Source organism: Cherax quadricarinatus, chromosome 40 (genome assembly GCF_038502225.1).
Source record: "Cherax quadricarinatus isolate ZL_2023a chromosome 40, ASM3850222v1, whole genome shotgun sequence".
In the NCBI taxonomy this organism is placed as follows: domain Eukaryota; kingdom Metazoa; phylum Arthropoda; class Malacostraca; order Decapoda; family Parastacidae; genus Cherax; species Cherax quadricarinatus.
The window spans coordinates 8,101,052-8,124,582 of record NC_091331.1 but is presented as its reverse complement, the minus strand read 5'-3'; the positions used below and the strand labels follow the sequence as shown (position 1 = coordinate 8,124,582).

The window sequence follows — 23,531 nt, the reverse complement described above, 5'->3', positions numbered from 1 at the left end:
TTTCTTATGCAAAGCTAATCCAGTTCGATTTCATTTCGTTTCAAATTTTGTCTTGTGATACACGGTACGCAACACGCGGTATTTATATGATCTATATTTATATCTTTCATTCATCTGTGAATTGTAAAAAAATTTATCCCGCAATATAATTCTTTCAACAGAATGTCGGTTCAGCTTCTTAACCAGTCGTGGCAACAAAAAAGATAATTCACAGAAGGGATAGGAATTATATCCATGACAGAGAGTTCTAAAATTTAAAGGCCAAATATTCGATACCCGGCCGTTGTGTGATTCGCTCGCAATCGTCTTATTATGATTTAGTAAGTCATGGTGGCTGCAAAAATTTCCCGATGCCGTGAGTGAACTTCCTCCTTCCCTTGTATCACTTCAGTAACAACTCTCCTGTTGATATTTCGCAAATGAACGTAGCGACAGATTCTCGTAATATAAATTTATGAATCTGTTTGGGAAATACGATCAAAGGGTTTTTCGTTTTCGTCATTAAGTTTAATCGGAAAGGAAACGACCGGAGTACTGGTGTCAGCGAATCCAAGCCGACCTTGGCAGAGCGTAATGGGTCGTAAACATGTGACGTGGCATGTCAGTCACCTGTCAGACGTAAATTGTAAATTTAAAGCACTGAGATACACACTGAAGTGTGTGTCTCAGTGAATATACACAGAAGAGTGTGTATCTCAGTGCATATACACAGAGGGGTGTATATCTCAGTGTATATACCCCGAAAGGTATATATCACAGCATAAATTCAGCTAGATATGTGTTTATGAATAGATTAATCGTCAAGTGGGTAGCTCTCAGTGTATATATACGCAGTGAGAATCTAATCCATATTTCAGGCATTAAAATATTCTCGACTGGTGATGTATGCACGTGAAACAGCAGCCTTAATGACCGTCGTGTAGTCGACAGGCTTGACACCTCGTCCAGCAGCCTTGCAGCCAGTGTCGCCAAGTCATCCGTGGAGGGAGGTACACATCTTTGTAGTAGTGCATACACTATAGAATGAAGCTTGAGTGTACTTGCGGTGTTGATGACTGTAATGAACGTTTAAAGAGGGTTTTAATGCACTTAAGTATATGAACATGTGTATGAATATATAGTTGAACATACTCTATACATATAAATGAACAGATAGACGCGTGGTAGCAGTTGCGGTTCCTCGCTACTAGAGTTCTGACAAGCACAAGACCCTTTTAAACGGGGGTTTCGTTGATGCTCGTGAAGGGCTCTTCGTCCAAGGAATTGGATTACCGTTTCCTCTCCTCTGGATCAACCCTGATAAGTTCCTGTTCCTAAGGTGCAGTATTCCCCATACGGGTTTAGTAGTAAAAGAAATTAGTAATATTTTTATGTAATATGTTAATTTTAATTATTATGTAGTTTACATGTGCATGTTTATTATATACTAAATTCTACAATAATATTTGCGTGGGTTATAGAAGAGTATAATTCAGTAAAACCTGGTGAGTTTGCTACTTAACCATCTTTGTTTCTGCACCATTTGCACTGATAATGGTCCCGCGAGCAACCGAAACGATGTCTAAACTTTCCTCACTAGAGTTGAAACTGTATCAAAAACACCGATGAAAATTATTTACAGAACTGCAAAATGCTATCGTCGATTCTGTCAACTTGTGTAAGTATCAAGATCAGGTTGAGTGGACGGTAACTGGAAGTTAAGCTCCTATCTCCCATTTATTAAATAAGTTCTACTGTTATCATCCTCATCTCTGGTACAATGCTCTTCTTCCCTTCAAGGAAGAAGCTCCTGATCCACGGGATTGAATCTGATCTCCCCTTTCCCTGGAACGACTCCTACAAGTTTAGCACCTACTCCATGCATGCAATTTCCTTTGGCAGGTGTACACGTGTGTGTACACACCCAAGTGAACACTTGCCAATACTTAGAAAAGAGGCTTCTTGGTCCCTGACCCGGAAAGACTCGCCCCTCACCCCTGCACACTCGTCGTGATTACCATAGACTTTGTCTCAGTTGTCATGTAATGGTATTGTTCTTTCCTGGCAATATTTGCCCATGCTGCAATATATATCAATTATCCCACACCCCCCATTCACTGCCCACTCTTCTTCACGGTAAAACACCTCATACCATCACCACCATCACCACCACCATCACCACCACCATCACCACCATTACCAACCTTCCCTCAAACAGAATTCATTGCCGGCCTTTTGATAAAATTCTTTCTGTGGTTCGTACATCACTACTTAGAGGTATGAAGCAGGTAATTCCTTCACGCAGACGCACACCCAGCCACTACCACCCCTCACCCACCAAACTCTCACACCACACCCACTCACTCGCTCATGAAAAGGAATATTCTTGGTTGTCCTGCCGATTAGTGTGTACCAACCATGGCGAACCTGCTTATACATATCACTTCCCTCAGAGAGAGCAGCGTCACAGCATTGTATATATATTTAACACAAACTTCCACTAATACCCTTCGTATGTACAAAATATACGTTTGAACAAGTGCACTCGGGAGGAGAGAATAACAGTTTTCCAACTCCTTTCACATCTGAAGAGCACTTAGCGCCTAATACCACCCGAGAAGCACTAGAGGGTCATTATGAGCATACCCTCTCTCACACACTCGCACATACACTCACACACTCGCCTCCTCTGACCTTGTTTAAAAGACACTTAGGCACATGAAAATTCCCCTCAATTACTCTGCATACACACTGCACAAGCGAGCACTATTGCAGCGCAGCAGTTGGCAATATCATTATAATACAGCGTTTCAACAACGCTACTGGTGACAAAAGTTGACACTCGAGTCCTCAACAACCTTCCATTTCTAAACCCTAACTTCTATTAGCTGAAATTTGAATGGTGTGGTTCCGCGAACATTTCACTTGAATTCTCGAGTGAACTTTGTATCGTGGACTCGTTATTGGTGACTAGAGCTGCGTTGCTGGGCACATTACCTCCTAACAACTACCATGGCAGCCCGCTTCAGTATGCTCGGGTGTTGAATAGCTACAGAAACATTATTATCAGAACAAGTCTGCAATAGCCATTGAGCCTTTGTTATCAGTTTGTACGTTATGATTGTGACTTCTCGGAATATGGAATGGTGTGGGAAGTGGTGTGAGAGGTCGTGGCGTAGGTGGTAGAGTGGGCGATGTTGTGGGGGATGGACATGGGTGGTTGTGTGGGTGAGAACCTAAGCAGCTCTCGCTGTTATTTGGTCTGGGATGCTGTTGCTACTTGATCTGAGGAACTATAACGTGAACTAAGATGTTATTTGGCTTGCAATACCAGTACGTGACGTTTTATGGTGCTACTGATTCTTGACCTGGAATGCTGCGTGCTGGATACTGTTTCTTGACGTGGTAGATTTTTGACGTGGTGGATGCTGTTTCTGGGCGTGATAGGTTCCGTTTCTTGACGTGGGATGCTGTTACATAACCAAAGATGATCGTGTCACTTGACATGGGATTGAAGCCAGCTGGTTATTAATCCGTTGCTTCATTACTTATGTACTGTTAAATGAGACTTATGTACTGTTAAATGAGCCTCCAGCATCACTCCTTCACCAACCTGCCCTTCCAGAGAGCTGCCTTGAGGCCGGTGAGGAGCACTTGATCCTAGGAAGAGGACAACCTCTCTCTCTTATTTTGCTAGAACCTGACTGCCTCCCCTTTTCCCAGGCGTTGTATGACCCCATGTGCGATTAGCGCTTCCACTGATTAAAAGCAAATGCTCCAACCAACCTCACACACCACCAACTACCAAAGCCTCCCTCTCTTCAGAGAGAAACACTGCTCAGTTCCTTGGAAGGAGGGTCGAGCCTCCACAATTTTCAATGTTAAATTATTCATTTTATGAAACAAGGACGTACAAAAAAGTAGCCGGTTCTCCCTTGAAGGATCAGGTTTAAGAATCCACTCGGTGCCGAGTTTCACATTATAATAATAAAAATGCTTCCAGTACTAGCAATAGTACTACTACTATTACTGCTACTACTACTAATAATAATAGAGACGTTCAGTAACCGGGTGTTTTAGAAAGAATAGATCATACGAGGCGCTAAGTTCGTGTGTGTCACTCAGCACAAGATGTTGAAGAGGCTCCGTCCTGCGTCCGCTAGGCACGACACAGACACCATTCCTAGTACTACTTACCTGGACTGTATAGCCCTTGTGGCTTAGCGCTTCTTTTTGATTGTAATAATAACTACTTACCTGGAGAACAGAGAAAATGAAGTATTCGCTTCTATCACGGCGGATAGACACCAACACTGATGCTAGAACTAACTCACTCGTTCCTAAAAACCGAGCAAAAACAAAAATTGTACAAGTACCTTGAAGAACATGCTGGGATTAAAAAAAATGTAGTGTGAATATTTCTTTCCTTTAGAAGTTTGTTAACGCAGATTACACAATTAGTGTGTTGTCTGGTACAGAGATTCCTTCCAGCGACAAAAAAAAAAAAAAATACATCAAGCAAATAACCCGATCACTTTGGTTTCCTGTTCAGTGATGCTCTCTCTCTCTCTCTCTGTCTCTCTCTCTCTCTCTCTCTCTCTCTCTCTCTCTCTCTCTCTCTCTCTCTCTCTCTCTCTCTCTCTCTCTCTCTCTTTCACACAGGGTTTGACAAGGTTAAGGATCCCTAGCTTTATTGACAAGCTATTTACAGGTTAAGGATTCCTAACTTTATTGACAAGCTAAGAGCTGTTACCTACATCAGCTCATTTGAAAGCATTTTTATTGTTATGAGACATACAAGTAGGGTACAGGATGAAGTTGGAGCCATCTGTGGGCCAGCATTTTCATTTGATCAACTGACTTTATCTCGTTGACATCATTATGCTGTACGAATGTGTTCCATACTCGAGTCATCCTGGGTATGTATGATCTCAGATGGAGTGATGTTCTGGAGAAGGGTACAGCCGGAGTGAAGTTGCTGCTTTCTGCCCGTCTTGTGGCATAAAAGCTTGTTTCACGCTGTCCTCGAAGTGGATCTCTCTCTCTCTCTCTCTCTCTCTCTCTCTCTCTCTCTCTCTCTCTCTCTGGACATTAGAATGAAGCCTTCACTAACTTCTCATCTTTCTTCTTCTGAATCCGTTGAAACTATGCGGAGTTTATGTATCACCATGCTAAAGCAATGGATCACTACTAGACATTGATCACCATCACCAAATTCCACCAGCACCAGCACCACCAAATACCACCACCACAAAATACCACCACCACAAAATACCACCACCACCACCAGACACAATACACACCACACACTGCACACTATACTGTGGCATCAACAACCTGTTGCTTCAGCAGCTCCCAGGCAGACAACATCAACAAGACGTGAGGTTTTTACCTCTGTGTTAATCCACGACACTAAGTGCAGTGATTGGTCTATATGGCTGGCTTCAGTAGTTGGTCTGAATTGTCGGCCTCAGTAGTTGGTCTGAATTGTCAGCCTCAGTGGTTGGTCTGTATGATTGGCCCCCAAGATTGTCCTTAATGGCTGGTCTATCCTGTGCCTCTATTTTGCAATATAATTAGCAGCACTTCGACATTATTATTTTAATGAGAGGAAGACTTTAGAGTCAAACAAAGCCTGGGGAATGGGAAGCTAAATTATCAGGTGCAGGAAAGATGGGGGATAAATACAGTTCCTTGGATAAAGAGCCACTGATCGGCATCAAGATACCTTTCTTGATTAGTAGCTATAATAGTATTACTCCTCGCAAGTTGACACAGACAACAGACAGACAGACAGACACACACAGCGAGAGAGAGCGAGCACGTTCCGAAGAGTAACATAGAATGGATCAGTGTTTGATCAGGTTTAACTCATACTTGGCGATTCACAGGTATCATACTAGCAGTATGATACCTGTGATTGGTGATTCATCAATAGAATACAGGTAGTAGGTGATTGGTGATTCACCAATAGAATACAGGTAGTAGGTGATTGGTGATTCACCAATAGAATACAGGTAGTAGGTGATTGGTGATTCACCAATAGAATACAGGTAGTAGGTGATTGGTGATTCACCAATAGAATACAGGTAGGTGATTGGTGATTCACCCATAGAACACAGGTAGTAGGTGATTGGTGATTCACACAGGATGAGTTAGAGTATTAAAACATGTCAATCTGAGCTAGGAGACTTCAGTCTCCATAGTGTGTGAGAAAAAGGAGTGTGCAAGAGGGGAAGAAATCTGACCACCTTCCCTCCCCCATACACAGGCGTGTGTGAGGGCGAGGGCTGACAAAGGGTCGGGTAATACAAAGATTAAGCAACATACCTGGAAATGAAATTTCATTTTCCTAATTCAACTTTGTTGCTATTGAGACTTCAGGTGAGAGAGAGAGAGAGAGAGAGAGAGAGAGAGGTGGCAGTAGCACCACAAGTCGTGAGCAACATGGTGGCGGACTGTAACTGGAATTTTCTTATAGGCAACATTCCGAGTGTGACGACAGCTAAGGCTCGATCCTCCGTCCAGTACTCTCGGCGTAGTCTATTTCCAGCCAGATTGTTGTTGATCCGGGAGTGTAGAATAACGAGAGCCGGAAGAGCGCAACAAGAAGTTTTTCTTTTTTTTTTTTTTTTTGTCTACGCCAGTGTTGTACTAGGCCTGGTAGTTTGTCCATTTCATGGGTGCGCTTTTCTGTCATGTTTCCTACCATCATTCAGATATTCTTGAGCCGCAGTGTTATTTCTATAGTGCCTCCTACTGGTATTCTACCTAGGAATTACTAGGAACCTACTAACAGTAGGTTCCTAGTAATTCCTAGGTAGTAATTCCTATTTTACCAGTGAATCAGCAGGCTCCTACTTCCAGTATTCTATACTTGTGAATCGCCAGGTATCTTCCATTCAGTATTCTATCCGAGGTGATTCACAGGTAGAAAACTGGCAGTAGGTGCCTAGTCACCCCTAAGTAGAACACTATCAGGAGGCACTATAAATGTCCCTGCGGGCTCAAAAGTGTCTGTGCGATAGGAAACATGAAAGACGCGCTCGTAAACTTTATTAAACCTAGTACAGCGAGACACTGACTTGAGTCTTCACTGTTATTAATGCTGAGTGACACACGGATTTGTTTCGTGACTGGAAAATTATATTGCAACCCGCCACCACTGATGTTGCTCACGTCTTGTAAAATTTAATTTCCAGATAAGTTGCATAATCTTTGTATTACCCGACCCTTTGTCAACTCTCATTCTCCCCTGAATATGGAGGGGGGAGGAAAGGAGTCATAACCCTCTCCCGGCCTACACACACACACACACACACATACACACACCTGTTTGCGGGAAGGCATGAACCCATAACACTTACCCTTCACACACACGCATGTATGAGGGAAGGGAGGAGACAGTTGATCTCCTTCCGGCACACCCACACTCGTGCATGGGGACCGAAGTCTCCTTGTTCAGGCTGATTTGCTGTATCACTTTATAACTCATCTTGTGTCATGGAAAAAAATAACAGGAAAAAATAGCTTCGGTTCCTCTGTGTAACTGTCATATAGAATGGCGTAGCTGCACACTGCTGGTATATCCAGTTTTACTTAAAAAAAAGAGTTTGGGGAAGGGAAGAGGCAGCAACTAGAGAGAAGGCGGTGGAGAAAGGGCAGGAGGATAGAAAGGCGTTGATATCTGTTGATATCTTACAGGAGACAAGAATCTCAGGAAGAACTAAAAGCCATAAAGGAAATTAAAAAAAATAGTTTTTCTCTTATGCCAGATCTAAGGAAAAACAACATCCAGTATTGGGCTCCTGCTTAGGCGAGATGGGACCTCCACAGATGACAGCATAGAAATGAGTGAGATACAAATGTCTCAATACGACTGTGTGTTCAGCGAGCCGTTACCCAGACTAAGGGTCGTCAATCTAAATGAATTCTTTATGACCGACACTCAAAATCTTGTCATTTCAAAAATCTCTGATATTATGCTAACACTCCAAGACACTGAAAAGGCAATAAATGACATGTCCATGCACTCTGCCCCAGGCCCAGACTCATGGAACTCCGTGTTCATCAAGAACTGCAAGAAGCCTCTGTCACGTGCCTTCAGCGTTCTTGGGAGAGGGAACATGGACATAGGGGGTCATCCCACACACACTAAAGGTGGCAGGAACGTAATTTCAAAGAACTACACACCGATAGCACTAACATCTCATTTAACAAAAATCTTTGAAAGGGTTCTAAGAAGCAAGATCGCCAACCATCTAGATACCCATCAATTATACAACCCAGGGCAACACGGGTTTAGAGCAAGTCGCTTCTGCCTGTCCCAGCTACTGGACCACTACGACAAGGTCCTGGATGCTATAGAGGATAAACAAAATGCAGATAGTATACACAGACTTTGCGAAAGCCTTCGACAAGTGCAATAGCGCACAAAATGTGTGATAAAGGAATAACAGAAAAAGTTGGTAGATGGATCTGTAACTTCTTAACAAATAGACCACGAAGAGTAATAGTAAACAGAGTAAAGTCTGAGGCAGCTACAGTGAAAAGCTCTGTTTCACAAGGCACAGTATTCCCTCCCATCCTATTCCTCATCCTCATATCTGATATAGAGATGTACGCCATAGCTCCGTGTCATCCTTTGCGGATGACACCAGAATGACCATGACAGTGTTCTCCATCGAAGACACAGCAAGACTCCAAGCGCACATCAACAAAATCTTCAAATGGGCCACTCAGAACAATATGAAGTTCGATGAAAAGAAATTTCAACTGCTCAGATATGGAAAACTTGAGGAAATTAAAAATTGTATCAGAGTACACAAATTCTAACCATACAATAGAGCGAGAAAGTAATGTGAAGGACCTGGGAGTGATAATGTCAGAGGATCTCACCTTCAGCCAAAGATCACAAAAATGTATCTAACAAATCTGCTAGAAAAATAATAGGATGGATAATGAGAACTTTCAAAACTAGGGATGCCAAGCCCATGATGATTCTCTTCAGATCGCTTGTTCTCTCTAGGCTGGACTACTGCTGTACACTAACTGTCCCCCTTCAAGACAAGCGATATTGCTGACCTGGAGAGAGTACAAAGAATTTTCACGGCGCACTAAAGTAAGATAAAGCACCTAAATTACTGGGAACTATTGAAGTCCCTTGATATGTATTCCCTGGAACGCAGACGAGAGAGATGCATAATAATGTACGCTTGGAAAATCCTAGAGAGATCAATACCAAATTTGCATGCGAAAATCACTCCCTATGAAAGCAAAAGACTCGGTAACATTCCCCCAATGAAAAGCAGGGGCGCCACGAGTACAAGGAGAGAACACAATAAATGTCAGGGGCCCAAGACTGTTCAACTGCCTCCCAGCATACATAAGGGGGATTACCAATAGACCCCTGGCTGTCTTCAGGAAGGCTCTGAACAGGCACCTAAAGTCAGTACCTGACCAGCCAGGCTGTAGTTTATACGTTAGTTGGCGTGCGGCCAGCAGTAATAGCCTAGTTGATCAAACCCTGATTCACCACGACGCCAGGTCTCAGACCGGGTCGCGGGGGTGTTGACCCCCGAAACCCTCACTAGGTATACTCCAGGTATACAGGTAGTAAGTAGAAGGTTCGCCGATGTTGTCCATGGCCCACGTCTTTTCCAGGTGGTGCCAGCATTCTGACAGGGTTCATGGTTTAGGTGGGGCTCGTGGGAACACTCCGCTGTTATTGCATTCCACTCCTTACAAGTGGGCGCTCTAGTGCTCTCTTGTGTTAAGATAATGTACGTCTTTATTCACTCAGTGGCTGATGACGGTGCAATCGGCTACCCCACTTTCACGTGTCTTCAGACACTCCGTCTTATTGCACCTCAGCCTCAGTACCGGCACCACTGAACGGATCATCTTATGACGAAGACCCATGGTTTGAAAACAAAAAACACGTTCATTAATATACTAGGACAATCGAAGCGTTTCGGTCCTGAGACCTTCATTACTTCTAATAAAGACCCAAATCAGATGATTTTTGTAACCGTGACGAAAAACCAACAGTTTTATGGTCACAATCAGTTAGTTAAATAACATTTAATCTTCTAAGCTGCGGACGGAGAATCGAGCTTTATCCACTACTCATCTCGTTCTAATTACATCTTAGACTGTAACTATGGCTCTCCACTAACTTATATTTCTCTGATCGATCTTCATATACTTTTCAGTTTAGCTCAAATTTATATAAACTTTTTTTAATAAGCGAAAGACGCCATTAGAAGTTTTCATTATAATTATTATTAATATTCTCTTGCTTCCCTGCCGCACATAAAAGCTTACCAGCTTTTATTCTCTCCATGGAAGCCAACTACCGTCCATCAACAGAAGGATGGGCTGTGAGTTGTTAAATTTTGCATCTATTACTGTAGTACTATTATAGATAGGCAAAAAAAAAAAAAAAACTCTACGGATCTCGCCTGCTTTGTTTCACTATGATTCATCACACTGCAGCAACAATATACTGTATCTGCATCAGTTCACGCCGACCCGCTGCAATAATAGCCCAGGAACTTTTAAGAGAAAAATCACGGCAAAGGTTGGTTCCTCGCTTGTTATTATTGGTGCTGCCTACGCCATCAGCTATATAGCTGCCTCTTGCCCCCTCTCCATCCTTTGTATTAAACTTTTACTGCTCTCACTACTAGTGTACAGCAAATTTTAATATACTCTGAAATATATTTTTTTGTTTGTAGGTATGTGTTTTCAAACACTGCTACGTAAATATTGGCCCGAAAGTTGTACATATGCGTGTGTGCGCGAATATGATGTTTGACTGTCCGTCGGTGTTTTTCATGCTATATCTGATTGCTGTTTAGGTGTACTACCCCCAGCCTCTACACAAACCATCAGGCAGGCAACCAGTTCAGAAAATTTAATATTGCAGTGTATCTTTCCCTATAACAGTTGTATATCACTTTAAATGAGAGGGGGAGGTGGAGGGGGCGCCTTGATACCAGTGAGGACACTGGAACTGCCTACCTGCGGTGTTTAGCTCTTGCAGTGAATAATACATTAATACAAAGACTGAGAAACATATTGCAAATCAGGCGAGTGCCAACAGTTGACTTCAGTTATTCAAATGATTAAGGCAGCTGGAAAATAAGGCACTTTTCATGCAACTTGGCAGTGTGGTCTACCTCTGAGGTGAGGGGCTCTTGATCCAAGAAATTGGAACCCACTTTTTCTGAATCAAACCTAGTTGCCTCCTATTCCCCAGACGCTGTATGACCATTACGAGTTTAGCTATTTCCATGAATATACTGAGAGTAATTTGAAGCTCTACGTGGCTACAGACCTATAGGCCAAGAGGTACTATTAACCTGTTTGTTTTCCCTGCCTGTCCCAACTTCATTTATTGATTCCCTTCTCCTTCGTCTTTTTTTTTTATCCTTCCACTCATTCCCTCTCCCCCTGCTCCCTTAACCACGTCCCCTCCCCTCCATCTTTAGCCTCGTCCCCTTAAGAGGCCCAACACTTATCCATTAGCTGCGGTGACCCTTTAAACAACAACGATATTGTGGGTTGTTTTCCGTTATAGTTTTTTCCCATCTCACTCTTGTTTATACTCGACGGAGTTGTGTACCGTGGAGAGTACAGGCGTCTCTTCTACAGTATTTCTAATTGATGCAACAGTCTGTTTTGATAATTGGTCTAGACTAAGACGCACACGAGAGCATAAACACACACACACACACACACACACGCGCGCGCGCACGTGTCTGTCGACAAGGATTTTTACAAAATCTCTCTCTCTCTTCTCTCCCTCTTTTCTCTCTCTCCCTCTCTTCTCTCCCTCTTTTCTCTCTCTCCCTCTCTTCTCTCCCTCTTTTCTCTCTCTCCCTCTCTTCTTCTCTCCCTCTTTTCTCTCTCTCCCTCTCTTCTTCTCTCCCTCTCTTCTTCTTCTCTCCCACTCTTCTTCTCTCCCACTCTTCTCTCTCTCTCTTCTTCTCTCCCTCTCTTCTTCTTCTCTCCCTCTCTTCTTCTTCTCTCCCTCTCTTCTTCTTCTCTCCCTCTCTTCTTCTTCTCTCCCTCTCTCTCTCTCTCTCCCTCTCTTCTTCTCTCTCTCTCTTCTTCTCTCTCTCTCTCTCTCTCTCTCTCTCTCTCCCCCCCTCTCTCTTCCTCTCCCCCTTTCGACCTCACTCCTCAGTTATCCTTCATCAGACATCAAAATCATTATTATACTGACGCTCACTAGCTAGACTTAAACCACCACCCACACCGCCTCTACAGCCACACCACCACCCACACCTCCACAGAACCACCCACAACACTCTCTACAGCCATAGCACCACGCACACCTCCACAGCCACAGCACCACCCACACCTCCCCAGCACCACCCACATCTCCACAGCCACAGCACCACCGACACCACAGAACGACCCACACCACCTCCACAGGCACAGCACCCACACCACAGAACAACCCACAGCACCCACACCACAAAACAAACCACACCACTTCCACAGCACCACCCACAACACAGCACTTCCCATACCGCCTCAACAGCCACGGCACCACCCATACCGCCTCAACAGCCACGGCACCACCCATACCGCCTCAACAGCCACGGCACCACCGACACTACCTGTCACAGCCACAGCACAACCCACACCACCCACACCGCTTGTCACAGCCACACCCACACCACAACACCACCCACACCTGTCACAGCCACAGCACCTCCCACACCACTTGTCACAGCCACAGCACCACCCACACCACCTGTCACAGCCACAGCACCACCTGTCACAGCCACAGCACCACCCACACCACCTGTCACAGCCACAGCACCACCCACACTACCTGTCACAGCCACAGCACCACCCACACCACCTGTCACAGCCACAGCACCCACAGCACTACCCACACCATCCGTCACAGCGCCACCCACACTGCCTGTCACAGCCACACCACAGCACCACCCACACCACCTGTCACAGCCACAGCACCACCCACACCTCCTGTCACAGCCACAGCACCACCCACACCTGTCACAGCCACACCACACCACAGCACTACCCACACCACCTGTCACAGCCACACCACCACTCACACCACCTGTCACAGCCACAGCACTACTCACACCATCTGTCACAGCCACAGCACCACCCACACCACCTGTCACAGCCACACCACACCACAGCACCACCCACACCACCTGTCACAGCCACACCACACCACCACTCACACCACCTGTCACAGCCACAGCACCACCCACACCACCTGTCACAGCCACGCCATCCCTCCTCTAGCCCTCATACAAGGTAGATGAGTGTCCTGATCACCCCAGCTGGCCAATATTACGAGTGGCCAATAACTGAACATGGAGGAGGGAGAGCCAGCACACTCCCATGCCAATATGACCCATGGTACGACATTATTTATACACTTTGTGTCAGCTTTTTTTTCTGCTCCACTACTTTCCATGGGTATGGGACTTTTTAAACGACGCACCTTGATACTGATGAAGGGTTCTTGATACGTGAAAATGGAGCTGATCTTTTCCAAGGATTAAGCCTGATGACCTTCCCTTCCCAAGCTATGTGACCCATAATGACTACGTTTCGTTCCATACTGCACTATTGTCAGGCCACGATTGATGTTTTGACAGTCGTCCAGAATGGACAGAAAAGTCGTCATGAGGTTTCCCTCCCAAGTGCAGCTGTTTGGTGAATTCCCCAGGAATATTGCACTGATGGATCGTTACCTGCATTAACCTGTTGGCTTCACGATAGAACCACACAATAGTTTCGTGATTCCTCATTGATTAGTGTGTGATTACGGTTGATACGCCGCTCCTGGTTGCCGATTACTCTATTGGTTTTCGATCATTACTTTTGCAGCCGATTGCCCGATTCCAATTAGGCACTTCAGCAGTGGAGGCATTATCTGGCAGTGTATAGTCAAAGAGCCATCTAGTTGGGAATTGCTGCAGTAGGCGCTCCCACCCCAGTAATATTAACCATTTGTTCAACTGCTCCCTCCTCTCTGCCCCTCTGACTAAGTGCTGCAACCTAAACTTTTTTTTTATTCATTGACTGGACCAATGCTAAATAGCGCCGTTATTCCCTGACTACCGCTCGCAGCACTGCCTCGTCCTGCACACCCTGACTACCACTCGTAGTACTGCCTCGTCCTGCACACCCTGACTACCGCTCGCAGCACTGCCTCGTCCTGCACACCCTGACTACCACTCGTAGTACTGCCTCGTCCTGCACACCCTGACTACCACTCGTAGTATTGCCTCGTCCTGCACACCCTGACTACCACTCGTAGTACTGCCTCGTCCTGCACACCCTGACTACCACTCGTAGTACTGCCTCGTCCTGCACACCCTGACTACCACTCGTAGTACTGCCTCGTCCTGCACACCCTGACTACCACTCGTAGTACTGCCTCGTCCTGCACACCCTGACTACCACTCGTAGTACTGCCTCGTCCTGCACACCCTGACTACCACTCGTAGTACTGCCTCGTCCTGCACGCCCTGACTACCACTCGTAGTACTGCCTCGTCCTGCACACCCTGACTACCACTCGTAGTACTGCCTCGTCCTGCACACCCTGACTACCACTCGTAGTACTGCCTCGTCCTGCACACCCTGACTACCACTCGTAGTACTGCCTCGTCCTGCACACCCTGACTACCACTCGTAGTACTGCCTCGTCCTGCACACCCTGACTACCACTCGTAGTACTGCCTCGTCCTGCACACCCTGACTACCACTCGTAGTACTGCCTCGTCCTGCACACCCTGACTACCACTCGTAGTACTGCCTCGTCCTGCACACCCTGACTACCACTCGTAGTACTGCCTCGTCCTGCACGCCTTGACTACCACTCGTAGTACTGCCTCGTCCTGCACACCCTGACTACCACTCGTAGTACTGCCTCGTCCTGCACACCCTGACTGCCACTCGTAGTACTGCCTCGTCCAGAACACCCTAAATACCGCTCACAGCAGTGCTTCGTCCAGCACACCCTGACAACCTCGCAGCACTGCCTCATCCAGCACACCCTGACTATCACTCGTAGTACTGCCTCGTCAAGCACACCCTGACTATCGCTCCCTGCACTGGCTCGTCCAGCACACGCTGACTACCGTTCGCAGCACTGGCTCGTCCAGCACATCCTGACTACCACTCACAGCACTGCCTCGTCTAGCACATCCTGACTACCACTCACAGCACTGCCTCGTCTAGCACATCCTGACTACCACTCACAGCACTGCCTCGTCTAGCACATCCTGACTACCACTCACAGCACTGCCTCGTCTAGCACATCCTGACTACCACTCACAGCAATGTCTCGTCTAGCACATCCTGACTACCACTCACAGCAATGTCTCGTCTAGTACATCCTGACTACCACTCACAGCAATGTCTCGTCTAGCACATCCTGACCACCACTCACAGCAATGTCTCGTCCAGCACATCCTGACCACCACTCACAGCAATGTCTCGTCCAGCACATCCTGACCACCACTCACAGCACTGCCTCGTCTAGCACATCCTGACCACCACTCACAGCACTGCCTCGTCTAGCACATCCTGACCACCACTCACAGCACTGCCTCGTCTAGTACATCCTGACTACCACTCACAGCACTGCCTCGTCTAGCACATCCTGACTACCACTCACAGCACTGCCTCGTCTAGTACATCCTGACTACCACTCACAGCACTGCCTCGTCTAGCACATCCTGACTACCACTCACAGCACTGCCTCGTCTAGCACATCCTGACCACCACTCACAGCACTGCCTCGTCTAGCACATCCTGACCACCACTCACAGCAATGTCTCGTCTAGTACATCCTGACCACCACTCACAGCACTGCCTCGTCTAGCACATCCTGACTACCACTCACAGCACTGCCTCGTCTAGCACATCCTGACCACCACTCACAGCACTGCCTCGTCTAGTACATCCTGACTACCACTCACAGCACTGCCTCGTCTAGCACATCCTGACTACCACTCACAGCACTGCCTCGTCTAGCACATCCTGACCACCACTCACAGCACTGCCTCGTCTAGCACATCCTGACCACCACTCACAGCAATGTCTCGTCTAGTACATCCTGACCACCACTCACAGCACTGCCTCGTCTAGCACATCCTGACTACCACTCACAGCACTGCCTCGTCTAGCACATCCTGACCACCACTCACAGCACTGCCTCGTCTAGTACATCCTGACTACCACTCACAGCACTGCCTCGTCTAGCACATCCTGACTACCACTCACAGCACTGCCTCGTCCAGCACATCCTGACTACCACTCACAGCACTGCCTCGTCTAGAACATCCTGACCACCACTCACAGCACTGCCTCATCTAGCACATCCTGACCACCACTCACAGCACTGCCTCGTCTAGCACATCCTGACCACCACTCACAGCACTGCCTCGTCTAGTACATCCTGACCACCACTCACAGCACTGCCTCGTCTAGCACATCCTGACCACCACTCACAGCAATGTCTCGTCTAGCACATCCTGACCACCACTCACAGCACTGCCTCGTCTAGCACATCCTGACTACCACTCACAGCACTGCCTCGTCTAGCACATCCTGACTACCACTCACAGCACTGCCTCGTCTAGTACATCCTGACCACCACTCACAGCACTGCCTCGTCTAGCACATCCTGACTACCACTCACAGCAATGTCTCGTCTAGCACATCCTGACCACCACTCACAGCACTGCCTCGTCTAGCACATCCTGACTACCACTCACAGCAAGGTCTCGTCTAGCACATCCTGACCACCACTCACAGCACTGCCTCGTCTAGCACATCCTGACTACCACTCACAGCACTGCCTCGTCTAGCACATCCTGACTACCACTCACAGCACTGCCTCGTCTAGCACATCCTGACTACCACTCACAGCAATGTCTCGTCTAGTACATCCTGACTACCACTCACAGCAATGTCTCGTCTAGCACATCCTGACTACCACTCACAGCACTGCCTCGTCTAGCACATCCTGACTACCACTCACAGCAATGTCTCGTCTAGCACATCCTGACTACCACTCACAGCACTGCCTCGTCTAGCACATCCTGACTACCACTCACAGCACTGCCTCGTCTAGCACATCCTGACTACCACTCACAGCAATGTCTCGTCTAGTACATCCTGACTACCACTCACAGCAATGTCTCGTCTAGCACATCCTGACTACCACTCACAGCAATGTCTCGTCTAGCACATCCTGACCACCACTCACAGCAATGTCTCGTCTAGTACATCCTGACTACCACTCACAGCACTGCCTCGTCTAGCACATCCTGACTACCACTCACAGCAATGTCTCGTCTAGCACATCCTGACTACCACTCACAGCACTGCCTCGTCTAGCACATCCTGACTACCACTCACAGCACTGCCTCGTCTAGCACATCCTGACTACCACTCACAGCACTGCCTCGTCTAGCACATCCTGACTACCACTCACAGCACTGCCTCGTCTAGCACATCCTGACTACCACTCACAGCACTGCCTCGTCTAGCACATCCTGACTACCACTCACAGCAATGTCTCGTCTAGCACATCCTGACTACCACTCACAGCAATGTCTCGTCTAGTACATCCTGACTACCACTCACAGCAATGTCTCGTCTAGCACATCCTGACCACCACTCACAGCAATGTCTCGTCCAGCACATCCTGACCACCACTCACAGCAATGTCTCGTCCAGCACATCCTGACCACCACTCACAGCACTGCCTCGTCTAGCACATCCTGACCACCACTCACAGCACTGCCTCGTCTAGCACATCCTGACCACCACTCACAGCACTGCCTCGTCTAGTACATCCTGACTACCACTCACAGCACTGCCTCGTCTAGCACATCCTGACTACCACTCACAGCACTGCCTCGTCTAGTACATCCTGACTACCACTCACAGCACTGCCTCGTCTAGCACATCCTGACTACCACTCACAGCACTGCCTCGTCTAGCACATCCTGACCACCACTCACAGCACTGCCTCGTCTAGCACATCCTGACCACCACTCACAGCAATGTCTCGTCTAGTACATCCTGACCACCACTCACAGCACTGCCTCGTCTAGCACATCCTGACTACCACTCACAGCACTGCCTCGTCTAGCACATCCTGACCACCACTCACAGCACTGCCTCGTCTAGTACATCCTGACTACCACTCACAGCACTGCCTCGTCTAGCACATCCTGACTACCACTCACAGCACTGCCTCGTCTAGCACATCCTGACCACCACTCACAGCACTGCCTCGTCTAGCACATCCTGACCACCACTCACAGCAATGTCTCGTCTAGTACATCCTGACCACCACTCACAGCACTGCCTCGTCTAGCACATCCTGACTACCACTCACAGCACTGCCTCGTCTAGCACATCCTGACCACCACTCACAGCACTGCCTCGTCTAGTACATCCTGACTACCACTCACAGCACTGCCTCGTCTAGCACATCCTGACTACCACTCACAGCACTGCCTCGTCCAGCACATCCTGACTACCACTCACAGCACTGCCTCGTCTAGCACATCCTGACCACCACTCACAGCACTGCCTCATCTAGCACATCCTGACCACCACTCACAGCACTGCCTCGTCTAGCACATCCTGACCACCACTCACAGCACTGCCTCGTCTAGTACATCCTGACCACCACTCACAGCACTGCCTCGTCTAGCACATCCTGACCACCACTCACAGCAATGTCTCGTCTAGCACATCCTGACCACCACTCACAGCACTGCCTCGTCTAGCACATCCTGACTACCACTCACAGCACTGCCTCGTCTAGCACATCCTGACTACCACTCACAGCACTGCCTCGTCTAGTACATCCTGACCACCACTCACAGCACTGCCTCGTCTAGCACATCCTGACTACCACTCACAGCAATGTCTCGTCTAGCACATCCTGACCACCACTCACAGCACTGCCTCGTCTAGCACATCCTGACTACCACTCACAGCAATGTCTCGTCTAGCACATCCTGACCACCACTCACAGCACTGCCTCGTCTAGCACATCCTGACTACCACTCACAGCACTGCCTCGTCTAGCACATCCTGACTACCACTCACAGCACTGCCTCGTCTAGCACATCCTGACTACCACTCACAGCAATGTCTCGTCTAGTACATCCTGACTACCACTCACAGCAATGTCTCGTCTAGCACATCCTGACTACCACTCACAGCACTGCCTCGTCTAGCACATCCTGACTACCACTCACAGCAATGTCTCGTCTAGCACATCCTGACTACCACTCACAGCACTGCCTCGTCTAGCACATCCTGACTACCACTCACAGCACTGCCTCGTCTAGCACATCCTGACTACCACTCACAGCAATGTCTCGTCTAGTACATCCTGACTACCACTCACAGCAATGTCTCGTCTAGCACATCCTGACTACCACTCACAGCAATGTCTCGTCTAGCACATCCTGACCACCACTCACAGCAATGTCTCGTCTAGTACATCCTGACTACCACTCACAGCACTGCCTCGTCTAGCACATCCTGACTACCACTCACAGCAATGTCTCGTCTAGCACATCCTGACTACCACTCACAGCAATGTCTCGTCTAGCACATCCTGACCACCACTCACAGCAATGTCTCGTCTAGCACATCCTGACTACCACTCACAGCAATGTCTCGTCTAGCACATCCTGACTACCACTCACAGCAATGTCTCGTCTAGCACATCCTGACCACCACTCACAGCAATGTCTCGTCTAGTACATCCTGACTACCACTCACAGCACTGCCTCGTCTAGCACATCCTGACTACCACTCACAGCACTGCCTCGTCTAGCACATCCTGACTACCACTCACAGCACTGCCTCGTCTAGCACATCCTGACTACCACTCACAGCACTGCCTCGTCTAGCACATCCTGACTACCACTCACAGCAATGTCTCGTCTAGCACATCCTGACTACCACTCACAGCACTGCCTCGTCTAGCACATCCTGACTACCACTCACAGCACTGCCTCGTCTAGCACATCCTGACTACCACTCACAGCAATGTCTCGTCTAGCACATCCTGACTACCACTCACAGCACTGCCTCGTCTAGCACATCCTGACTACCACTCACAGCACTGCCTCGTCTAGCACATCCTGACTACCACTCACAGCACTGCCTCGTCTAGCACATCCTGACCACCACTCACAGCAATGTCTCGTCTAGTACATCCTGACCACCACTCACAGCACTGCCTCGTCTAGCACATCCTGACCACCACTCACAGCAATGTCTCGTCTAGTACATCCTGACCACCACTCACAGCACTGCCTCGTCTAGCACATCCTGACCACCACTCACAGCACTGCCTCGTCTAGCACATCCTGACCACCACTCACAGCACTGCCTCGTCTAGCACATCCTGACTACCACTCACAGCATTGCCTCGTCTAGCACATCCTGACTACCACTCACAGCACTGCCTCGTCTAGCACATCCTGACTACCACTCACAGCACTGCCTCGTCTAGCACATCCTGACCACCACTCACAGCAATGTCTCGTCTAGTACATCCTGACCACCACTCACAGCACTGCCTCGTCTAGCACATCCTGACCACCACTCACAGCAATGTCTCGTCTAGTACATCCTGACCACCACTCACAGCACTGCCTCGTCTAGCACATCCTGACCACCACTCACAGCACTGCCTCGTCTAGCACATCCTGACCACCACTCACAGCAATGTCTCGTCTAGTACATCCTGACCACCACTCACAGCACTGCCTCGTCTAGCACATCCTGACTACCACTCACAGCATTGCCTCGTCTAGCACATCCTGACCACCACTCACAGCACTGCCTCGTCTAGCACATCCTGACCACCACTTAGTGCTATTTTTGCTTCATATCAATTTGTAGATCAACATTTGTGTCGTGGCGGCCAGCAGCATGGACCGCTCGCCATTATCTCCGACCCATCCGGCAGAGACTGAATCAGCGGGACTACAGCGTCCCACTGCACACATTAAGAATAACACACAGTGGATGTGGCTCGAACTCATGGCAAGCGGGTCAAAAAACAGGCTGTTCAGTGCTCTAACCACACTACCATATCGACCTCTTATGCATTTTCTGTTCAGTCGCTGAATCTTGAAAGACTTACAATAAATAAATAAGTCGTGCCATATAGGTAAAACTTGCGATTGTGGCTTAAATAGCAACGTTATTCTTACCGTTTAAGGCAAAAAAAATTGTGTTTACAGTAATTTCGCAAAAATCATTCTGAACCTAACGAAAAAATATATTTCATTGTTTATAATTAAATTATTCTAAACTTAACTACAATATATTCGGTTGGATTAGGTTAGATTAAATTTCGCTTGTTATAATAAGGTTAGGTAAGTTTTTCAAGATTCTTTTGGAACAAAATTGTTTATTTTTATATGAACATAAGTGAAAAAATATATTTTTAAACGTATAAGAGAAAATTTTAGAAAGGAAAAAATGTTTTTAAACGTATAAGAGAAAATTTTAGAAAGGACTTAATTTTAAACGAGTTCTTGGTAATTCACCAGTTTTACATATATATATATATATATATATATATATATATATATATATATATATATATATATATATATATATATATATATATATATATATATATATATATAACAGAGTAATTACTGTGGTACGAATTATCGTGTCCTATTCTTTGTTTCGTCCATCTCGCGGCCCATTATCTGATTAGTTCCTTGTCAAAAAAGACAGTTTGTTGAGTGTATCCTGGTGCTAGAGTTGTTAGTCTCGCTCTTAGTTTAAAGTAGTATTGAGTTTTAATACTTCTTCCGTATAGGGTTTGTTGTCTCCAGTATCTGGTTTATTCATGGCTGCAGCCGTTTTAATGCAGTTTCGTAAGCTTACTTGAGCTTAGTAGCTTCTTCGTTGTGAAGTCGTTCAAGATAACCTCTGCAACACTGTCATGTGTTGCGGGTGTGGGTAGTGTGGGTTTAGTAACGCTTTGACCACCTCCATCACAACTCGCTTTCGATTTCCTTGTAACTCGAGATTTTAGTGTTTTTGTTTGTATCAAATTATGTTTAATGTTCTTAGTGTCGATAAATTTCCGTCCAGTCGTCAGCTAGACCCTCACCCAGCACACCCTGACCGTCGCTGGCAGCTTTCCCTCACCCAGCACACCCTGACCGTCGCTGGCAGCTCTCCCTCACCCAGCACACCCTGACCGTCGCTGGCAGCTTTCCCTCACCCAGCACACCCTGACCGTCGCTGGCAGCTCTCCCTCACCCAGCACACCCTGACCGTCGCTGGCAGCTTTCCCTCACCCAGCACACCCTGACCGTCGCTGGCAGCTCTCCCTCACCCAGCACACCCTGACCGTCGCTGGCAGCTTTCCCTCACCCAGCACACCCTGACCGTCGCTGGCAGCTCTCCCTCACCCAGCACACCCTGACCGTCGCTGGCAGCTTTCCCTCACCCAGCACACCCTGACCGTCGCTGGCAGCTCTCCCTCACCCAGCACACCCTGACCGTCGCTGGCAGCTCTCCCTCACCCAGCACACCCTGACCGTCTCTGGCAGTTTTCCCTCACCCAGCACACCCTGACCGTCGCTGGCAGCTCTCCCTCACCCAGCACACCCTGACCGTCGCTGGCAGCTCTCCCTCACCCAGCACACCCTGACCGTCGCTGGCAGCTCTCCCTCACCCAGCACACCCTGACCGTCGCTGGCAGCTTTCCCTCACCCAGCACACCCTGACCGTCGCTGGCAGCTTTCCCTCACCCAGCACACCCTGACCGTCGCTGGCAGCTTTCCCTCACCCAGCACACCCTGACCGTCGCTGGCAGCTTTCCCTCACCCAGCACACCCTGACCGTCGCTGGCAGCTCTCCCTCACCCAGCACACCCTGACCGTCGCTGGCAGCTTTTTCCTCACTTAGCGTAACCAAGGGCTGGCATTCGCATTATCATTGTTGCTGCTTTTAAATTTTCAGTATTAAAATGTCCATACAGTTAAAACTGTTTTCTTTCCACAACTCGACCATATCCACTTCCCACCCCCATGTATGGCAACATGTCAAACTTGAAGTGAATCTCTCTCCTTACCAATAACTACGGCAAGGTGACATCTCGTCGAAGACTCTGGTAGGAGTTAGACGTCTTGAACAAGAAATAATACACATTCTTTGACGAGTTACCACCACCATTAATACAGACTGACAACACTAACAGAGGGTGATATTCAACCCCAGGGTCGAGGTCACCAGGGTCAAGGGGCGTCCTAACTTGACCTAAGCCATGCTCAATAAACCGGTTGTCCCATAAAGTGTAACACTCATAAGAACCTGTCAGACGAAGGAGGAAGTCACTGTGACCTGGCACCAGCCACTCTGACCTGGCGCCACTCATTGTGACCTGGCTCCATAGTGACCTGTCTGGCACCAGCCAGGGGAGACTAGCATAAATCTCTCGCTTGGCTCTTCGCCAGCTACGGC

The 23,531-nt window shown here is 47.8% G+C and overlaps 1 long non-coding RNA gene across 1 annotated transcript in view; it reads left to right on the top strand.

Annotated features, from left to right (window-relative positions):
- Positions 1–885: 885 nt before the first annotated feature.
- Positions 886–23,531, top strand: part of LOC128687383 (uncharacterized) — a 62,926-nt gene continuing 40,280 nt past the window's right edge. The window contains exon 1 of the long non-coding RNA XR_008406822.2: positions 886–1,318. This is a non-coding gene — a long non-coding RNA (uncharacterized lncRNA). The remainder of the gene's footprint in view (positions 1,319–23,531) is intronic.